The following is a 9,665-nucleotide window of genomic DNA, read 5'->3' on the forward strand; positions in this document are numbered from 1 at the left end:
TCCTTTGGAAAACTTAGTAAGTTTTTGTATTGTTTTATTTTTAAATTCCAAGATATGAAGAGAATATGATGGTACCTTTACTGGAGTGATAGTTGTGAAGGTGGTAAGAAGTGACATCATTAGGAATGTATTTTAACAGTGGTGTCAGTAGAACCTGTTAAGTGTACCCGATGTGGGGAGTTACAGAAGAAATCAGTCACAAATAAATAAATAAAATCTTTAAAAAAAGGGGGGGCGTGTGGGTGTCTCAGTCATTAAGCGTCTGCCTTTGGCTCAGGTCATGATCCCAGGGTCCTGGGATCCAGCCCCACATCGGACTCCCTGCTCTGCGGGAAGCCTGCTTCTCCCTCTCCCACTCCCCCTGCTTGTGTTTCCTCTCTCACGGTCTCTTTCTCTGTGTCAAATAAATAAATAAAATCTTTTAAAAAAAGAGGAAGAAATCAGTCAATGATGATTTCTAGGTTTGGGAGATAAACAACTAAGTACACTGTAGTGCCATTTATCAAAATAGGAAAAACTGGAGAAAAGCAGATTAGGCAGATTGCAGTAACAGTAAGAGTTCCTTTTGGCTTATTTTTAGTTGTATATTAAGCATATTTATATGCACTATTACTCATGAGAGACTTGATTTAGTTTTAGATTTAGGAGTCATTGGGATAGAAGTTGTCATTTTTGTTTGGTTTGGTTTGGTCTCAGGACCCCTCTACATTCTTATGACAGAGGGCCTCAAGAGGCTTTGGTTTGTGTAGATTATATCTATCGATATCTACCGTGTAAGAAATTAAGACTTCTAAAAAATGTACATGTCGTTCATTTTAAAAATAGCAGTGATAAAGCCATTATATTAACAAAGATAACATTTTTTATGAAAAATACTTTATTTGCCAAAACAAGGTATTTGTGAGAACATTACATTATTTACATTTTTAAAAGTCTCTTTAATGCCTGGCTTAATTGGAAATTTCTGCATTTTCATAACTATTTCTGCACTCATTGTGTTATGTTGTTTCGGCTGAAAAAAAAAATCTGACATCAGATATGTGGTTGAAAAGGGCAAAACGCCTAGAAATAGCCATTAATATTTGGTGACTGTTGACCCCAAATCTCTCTAAACAGAAGACATATTGCAGCTGGCTTGGTGGCTAGATACACAGATAGAAAGAGAATGATAGAAAGTATCATACAAAAAATGGGATTCTGTGAATCATTACATTTTAAAATAATAAACTATAATGTAATAATTGTATTATTTTTACAAAAACAAAAAAGTTAATACTCTTCTATTCCAAATAGGATTATACCTTTTGAATTTTGTACCATAAAAATACATTTCTGTTTGACTAAATAATAATTAAAATTTATCAACATACTTATAAGTATTAAGTAAGTTAACAAACCATCATAATATTTAAAAAATTAATTTATATCTATACTAACTCTGTGCAAAACTAGATCTTGACTACAAATAATAGCAAGTAGGAAAAGCGGCAGATGTGGTCTCTTGACTTTGTCCTGCTTTTCTAGTCTTCTTCCTCTTTGTGTCCATCATTGTCTTTGCCCCAGCTGGCCTCCTTCTTATACCATGACCTTCCTTACAACTTGCAGAAATTTCATAATCCCTACTCCTGCATTTTTATTCTGTGTTCACTTTAAGTACAAAGACCTCATCATCTCTATTTCTAGGTTCATTTGCTTCTTCCAATATATTTTGCAAAGCCCTGGCTGCCTGAGCCATATATGAACTTGTGTGATTTTGCTTGGCTCTTGTCCTTCCTTTCTTCTGGGTTCTAATTAGCAGTGGGGTTGGTGTCTACACCTTTTTTGTGAGCTAAAGAATATACTAATTGTTTTTTCAACTGAAAATAGATTTCACCCTCACCCTCAGTGGATGCCATGATCCTTGATTAGTATCATCCTCAGGACACATCGTACCCCAATACCCTCTCTCTTCCAAGTACTAGCTGAAAGGAGTTTCAATTTAACTAAATTGCTATTTTTCATTTACTTACCTGATATTCCTATTTTTGAGGACTTCATGGAAATTGCTGAAATTTATTGTACATTTAATATTCTTAATTTTTACTGGGAAGATGTCAATAATTGTCATAAATAAACTTTTATTTAAAAATACTTATGTAAGTGTAAAGAAATTGTTCCCATTCTCATACCTAATTTTTTGAGAGTTCCCAGATAATAAAAGGCAAACACAGGCTGCCAGAGCCATAGCCACTATTCTTTGCCTGCCTGGAAAGCAGCTTTGGTTGGGGAGAGAGTTGGCCCCATGGCGCTCTCTGCTGACCACTAAGCTCACAGTCCTGCATTTCTCTCAGTAAGAAAATGTGACTCTCAGGCAGATACTAAAAAAACCCAAAAGGAATGATTTACAACTTGCGTTGACCTGACACCTATGTCTTTAATGTAATAATAAAAATCAATTAAGTTCTTCCTTTTAATCTTCCATTAAAAATTTGGGGGGTTTGCTAAAGATCTATTTTTCTTAACCTTTATAAAGTACCATCATTTACTATCCTATTCCAATTATATTTAATTGTCATTTCTTTGAAATGATTTTTTTTTTCCTGCGGATTTCAAAGTTAGATTGTGAATTCTGATAAAGGTAGTAAGAATGATTAATCTTACTTAAAATGGAAACAATAAAACAAAACAGAGGCTAATGTTAGTTTTAAAGCTTTTATTTTTAGTTGTGGGAATTCTGTCAATTTCTTTTCATTAGTTTTGTCCTTCCTCTTTCCTTAGCCACTGTATTGGTTTTCTATTGCTGCTGTAACAAATTAAATAATGCAAATTTATTATCTTATGTTTCTGTAGTTTAGAAGTTCAACATGAGTCTCTCTGGGCTTAAATCAAGGTATCATAGGGTGGTGAACTTCCTGAAGTTCTAGGGGAAATCTGTGTCTTTGCCTTTTCCAGCTCTTAGAGGCTGCTCTATTTCTTGGTGCATGACCCTTTTCCTCCATCTTGAAAACCAGAAACATCTCATCTCTGGCTAATTGTAGCCAGGAAAAGCTTTCTGCTTTTGTGGGATCATGTGATTAGGTTGGGGCCACCTGGCTAATCCGGATAATCGAATCTTAACATTTTTAACTTTAATCATGCTAAGTCCCTTTTGCCATTTAATGTAACATATTCACAGGTTTGGGGGTTAGGATGTGGACATTCTGGGGAAGCTATCGTTTTGCCTCACAGCCACTATTCAGGTTCAGATAGTATTACCTTTCATATCTGTCTCTAATTCTTCAGGCTGCTACCATTCCAGTTCATCCTTTAAAATGCCATATAGGAGACATGACTGGTGCCTGCTCAGTGTCTGTTCGTTGGGGCAGTGTGACCAAGCCTTCAAGTGCTGTGAGGGTTGGCTGCTTCTGGGCTCAGTGTTTTCCTAAGGATTGCTCAATCCATTGGGAGCCATCCTGCCCAGAGATGCCTGGGTTGGCCCTCAGTTAGTAACTGACTGAAATAAGACTCTGACTTGTCATTTACATTCCAGAGATCCTTATGAGATCAGGCTGTGAGTAGACTTTACCCGAACCCATATGTTTGCCTAGTTTCTTCCCCTGTCTTCTGCTTCCTTTACTCTCTTACAGGTTCACTTGAGAGACCCTATGAATATATCACATTTTTTAGCCTCTGGTTCTAGGGAAACTTACTTTGAGAATCCTGCTAAAAATTTTCCATGACACCCTGCTACTTCAAATTAAGTCCAAATTTCTAATAGAATAAGCGGTCTCCATTTTGTCACTCAAATCTATATTTTATGCTTTGCTTCCCTCTTTTTCTCTATTCGGAGTCTGTTTTGTGCTCAACAAGGAATAGTGTAAGGCAGCTAGACTACAGTACTTTTCATATTTTTTGTTTATTTCCACATTTTTGCTCATTGTCATTCCCTCTCTTCTCTCTAAGTTTTCCATTTTTCAAGCTCCAGCCTTCCCTGATCACTCTTGCAGAAAGTGATCTTACCTCCTCTGAGTTTTTAGAGGATATAGCAACCACATCACAAATGACACTTCTTGTCTCATATTATGGAAATTTTTGTTAACTGCTTGAAGAAATTGCCTGATATTTTGGAAAAATCCACAGAGGAAACCTTGGATTGAACTTGGCTCCTGCCATTTACTAATTATGTGGACTTTAGAAAGTTATTTATAGATGTTGGGCTTTAGTTTCCTTCTCTGTGAAATGTAATGGTTTTAGTAACTATTGAAAATAACATCAATTATTCTCCCACTCAAAAATAATTTTAGGCAGATTGCTAAAATGTAAAACATTTAAAAGGAATATTTGGGAAAATCATTTCAAAGGGAACAGAGCATAGGAAATATATGAGTCCCCTGTGCAAAATGCAGTCTTGGGGCTCAATATCACCACTCTGGTTGAGCCACAATTGAGCTTTTTGTCACTTGGTATCATCACCACTCATAGGATCATAGCAGACTAGTTGTTCACAGGGAAACTATTCCTACTACTGAATCTTAAGAAAAATATCCCTCATTAATCCTCATGAAGTGGATACATATAATGTATCAATAATATTCTTTTTTTTAAGATTTTATTTATTTGACAAAGAGAGAGACAGCAAGAGAAGGAACAAGCAGGGGGAGTGGGAGAGGGAGAAGCAGGCTTCCTGCCGAGTAGGGAGCCCGATGTGGGGCTCCATCCCAGGACCCTGGGATCATGACCTGAGCCGAAGGCAGACCCTTAATGACTAGGCCACCCAGGCACCCCTATCAATAATATTCTTAAAAAATTTTTATGCTTCTGTGCACCAAAAGATATAATCAACAGAGTGCAAAAATAACTTCCAGATTAGTAGCAATATTTGCAAATCATATATATATATATAATAAGAGGTTAATATCCAGTATATATAAAGAACTCCTACAATTCAACAACAAAACAACCAGATTTTCAAATGCGCAAAGAACTTGAAGAGACATTTCTCCAAAGATGATGTACAAATGGCCAGTGAATATATGAAAAGATTCCCATATCACTAATCATTAGAGAGATGTAAATCAAAACCACAACGAGATACCATCTCAAACCCTTAGGATGGCTACTATCAGAAAAACCCCAGAAAATAATAAATGTTGGCAAAGATGTAGAGAAATTGGAACTTTTGCACGCTGTTGGTGGGAATATAAAAGGGTGCAGTCACTATGGAAGACAGTATGGCAGTTCTTAAAAACATTAAAGATAAAATTACCATATGATCCAGCAATCCTACTTCTAGGTATGTATCCAAAAGAATTGAAAGCAGGATCTTGAAGATATATTTGCACATGCAGCACACCCATGTTCATTGTAACCTTATTCACAATAGCCAAAAGGTGGGAGCAACCAAGTGTCCACTGATGGATGAATAGAGAAAAAAACGTGATACACACACACAATGGAATATTACTCGGCCTTAAACAGGAGGGAGATCTTGTCATATGCTCCTACATGGATGAACCTTGAGGACATTATGCTAAGTGAAAAAAAAAGTTACAGAAAGACACATACTGTCTGATTCCAGTTATACGCGGTATCTAAGGTAGTCCAGAAAGCACAATGATAGTCACCAAGGCCCAAGGGGAGTGGGACATGGGAGTCATTCAGCGGGTATAGGGCTTCAGTTTCACAAGGTGAAAGAGGCCCACTCAACATTGGTTTGCACTGCATCGTGAAATTACTTATTAACAGCCCTGAATTGTATACTTAAAATGTATACTTAAAAATGGTTTAGGAGGTTCATTTGTTTTACCATAATTTTAAAACAATGTATTCTTACAGTAAATAAGATCATTAGTTTCATAGGAGTTCTTTGAATAATGTCTGCTGACTAGACAGATGTCATGATGCAAAAGCAAAGTTTAGCTGGAACAATTCCACAGGAAGTCTAAATAGTGAGTTATATGACAGGGCTCCCTGGTGTTCTGGCGCAAGTAAAAGATACATTTTAGAGTATTTAGGGTTATAGATGGCTTGCATCTCTTTTAGACAACTCATCATTTAGACAACTCATTTAACCAACTTGTTAACTATTGAATGACAGCTCGAGTTTCTAGTCCTTGAATCTTTAAATAGGTGTAATAATAATAAAAATGGATATAATAATAATGGACTATTTAGTGCATACTATATTCTATACCTTGGGCTAAGCATTTCTTATAGATTACACCATTTTACCCTAATGAAAAAATATCTTACATTTGTTGAGAACTTACTGCATGCCAGGCAGTGTTCTAAATCATTTACCTGCAGGATCTTATTTAATATTTACCAATACCCTGTGAAATTAGGTACTATTATTCCTGTTTGATGAACAACAAAATTGGGAGGCATAGAGGTTAATAAGTTTATCAGAAGTTTTATTAATTGAAAATAGAAGTGGGACACAGACACATTAATCTCAGAGCCCATGCTCTTAACAATTATGTCATTTATGTGATATAGTTACTGTTAGTTATCAGTCTATTAGATGACAAAACAGGAGCTCTTAGAGTTTCATAAGTTCCTCTTGGTCCCACAGTAGATAGAAGAACTGGAACTCAAACCCAGACAGTTTATACTCCAGAATCTATACTCGTAGTCTCTCCAGTGGATTATACCAGTACAGTTCCTATTACAGGTGCCTGGTGCAGAAAAATCACTCAATTAATAATTCCTTTCTTTATTAGAAACTCTTTGTTCAGGGTGCCTGGGTGACTCAGTCGTTAAGTGTCTGCCTTCTGCTCACGTCATGATCCCAGCCTGGGATCGAGTCCCGCATCGGGCTCCCTGCTCAGTAGGAAGCCTGCTTTTCCCTCTCCCACTCCCCCTGCTTGTGTTCCCTCTCTCGCTGTGTATCTCTCTCTGTCAAATAAATAAATAAAAAAAATTTTTTTTTAAAAAAGAAAGAAACTCTTTGTTCACAGTGCCTACCAAGTCTGCGCTAAGCCTTGGGGAAATTATCGTGTAATAGCCAGAACTAAGTATGTTCCATTTCTCTAATCCAGTTTCACTTTTTGTGGCCTTTTACCTTATTACCTACTATCAAGACATTTTCTTTGAGTTATTTTATTATATTAAGAGCTCTAGTTCTAATATGATAGAAATCTAGAAAGGGAGGCCAACAGTGTAGTGTTCATTCTCACAAATTATGTTTCAACATGGCAGTTAAGTATATATGAGACCATGCAAAAGACTAAGTAGGTACATAATAATGGATTGTATTTATCAAGCATACAGTATGACAGGTACTGTGCCAGGTGTTGTAAGTACACTTTCTTACTAACATTTGCAAGAGCCCTATTTTGAGAAAGCTCTTATGTCCATTCTACACATAGGACAGTTGAAGCCCATGGAGTTTTGTAACTTGTGTGAATTTACAGACATAGATAATATACTGTAGAACTCAGATTTGAGTGCAAATTTAACTCCAAAACCCATTTTCTTAAATACTATGTAATGTTGCCTCACTAACAAGTAACAAGCTCAAAGAGAGACTTTTTTATTATTTCAGACTGGCTATCTGATGCGAGTAACATAATCTGGTACAGACATAATATGCCATGGGCTTTCTAGCCACCTGATGATTACCCCCACTAAGTATACCAGTGGAAGGACTGAAATCTTAACTGCTTCAAAGATAAGATATTTTTTCACCAGATAGATTTGTTTTGCTATTGACTTTCCATTTCTATTCATTTCTCCCCAAGCAAACAAATCTGGATTACATTCCTTGTGTGTGTGTGTGTGTGTGTGTGTGTGTGTGTGTGTGCATGCATGTCTGTGTAATTATTTAGAGAATGGTTTTGGGATTTAGGGCATACTTACACTGTTATGATCCTTTGTCTTGTTTCTGTGTTCCAGAATCTCTTGCCCACTCAGATGTGACCACTACATGTGTATCCTATATTTTTGGCAGTAGAGGAAAATCCATAAAACTGCTTAATATCTTGTGTTGGTCATATGTTTGATTTATAACAAGCAATAGTCCTTATATATTAAGGGAGACCACCAGTATAATTATTGTTCATGTTTTATCTTAAAAACCTATCTCTCAAAAATGAAATGTGGACAGTGACAATCAAGGAAAAATATTTGCAGCTTATATCACAGGCAAAGCTTAATGACCCTAATTATAGGACACTTGTAAAAATAGAGAATAAAAGGCCTAAATTCCACTAAAAATGAGCCATGTGAATAGATTGTTCACAGAAAAAAAAATGAAAATGTTCCTTAATCATATGAAAAGATGCTAGTCGCCTCATTCAGAATAAGAGAAATGAAAATTAAACACCACTGCTTACTTATCAGACTTTTAAAAATCCCCAAGTTAATTAAAATACTCTTTGAGGAAATAAGCACTTTCAGAGAATGCAAAATGGTACAAACACTATGCAGGGAAAATTTTCAACATTTAAAAAACTTTATGTGCAATACTTTTTGATTAGTTCCTTGAGTCTATTCCAAAGACACTGGCAAAAATATAAAAAGACTTATGCATGAGGTTACACCTTGTCATGCTATTTTAATAGCAAAAATTTAAAACAGCTAAATGTCCATTAAAAGAAAAATATTGGATACATTGTAGTACCTCCACACAATAGAATATTATATAGCTGTAAAAATGAAAGCATCTCTCTATAGAGACTTCAGAGTAATTCCCAGGATATATTGTTAAATGAAAGAGGCAAGAAGAGGAAATGTGTTTATAAGTGTGCTACCATTTATCTGAGTAAGTGTAATGAAAATATAGATACATATTTGCTTAGATGAAAGCCAAAATAACAAGAGCAAAATCTGTCATACTGTAAAACACACACACACACACACACACACACACACAATTGTTTTTTAAAAGTTACCTATAGAAAGGTGTAGAGAGGAGATGATAGGGATAGAGGCTTGATTTCTTAGAACTTTGAATATGTATACATTTGGGACCACTTAAATATATAATTTTAAAACAAAATAAAATCTTAAAAGAGTAATTTTTAATAATCAAAAGCAAAATGAAACAAATCAGCACAACTGTTTCAGGGTTGATAGTGTAAACACACAGATGAATTACTCGAAGTCATTATAAACACAGTGATTTGATTGTTCTCTGTTCCCTAAGGACAGAGGGAACAGCAGTACAATCTAAAGCTGTTTTTGGCAATCGTGTCATTGATGGATAATGTTGGCATTATTATAAAGAGATTATTGTCTATGCTTTGTGTGACATAACAAAGAATTAATTATGTTAATATCCTTAAGAACCAGAATTTTTGGCATAAGGGAAAGGAAATGTAGGATGTAGGATGTAGGATGACTATTAAGTAAAAATCCAGTAATCCTGTTTTTAAGAGGAAGTATCATTAAGAACTCATATTTTTTGATGAATCACTAAATTCTACACCCAAAACTAATATTACACTGTATGTTAATTAACTGGAATTTAATAAAAACTTGAAAAAAAAACTTCCTGGTTTTTTGATTTATTTTTAATTTTTTTAATTAATTAATTTTTTATTTATTTATTATGTTTTATTTGGGTGTTTTTTTATTGTGTTAATCACCATACATCATTAGTTTTTGATGTAGTGTTCCATGATTCATTGTTTGCGTATAACACCCAGTGCTCCATGCAGTACGTGCCCTCTTTAATACCCATCACCAGGCTAACCCATCCCCCC

At 35.3% G+C, this 9,665-nt stretch overlaps 1 protein-coding gene across 1 annotated transcript in view; it reads left to right on the forward strand.

Moving 5' to 3' along the window:
- CUNH8orf34 (chromosome unknown C8orf34 homolog) overlaps nucleotides 1–9,665 on the forward strand; it is a 377,054-nt gene that overhangs the window by 110,813 nt on the left and 256,576 nt on the right.

This window comes from Callorhinus ursinus, unplaced genomic scaffold (assembly GCF_003265705.2).
Source record: "Callorhinus ursinus isolate GAN/ISIS: 27379988/994484 unplaced genomic scaffold, GSC_fseal_2.0 scaffold5, whole genome shotgun sequence".
NCBI classification, from domain to species: Eukaryota; Metazoa; Chordata; class Mammalia; order Carnivora; family Otariidae; genus Callorhinus; species Callorhinus ursinus.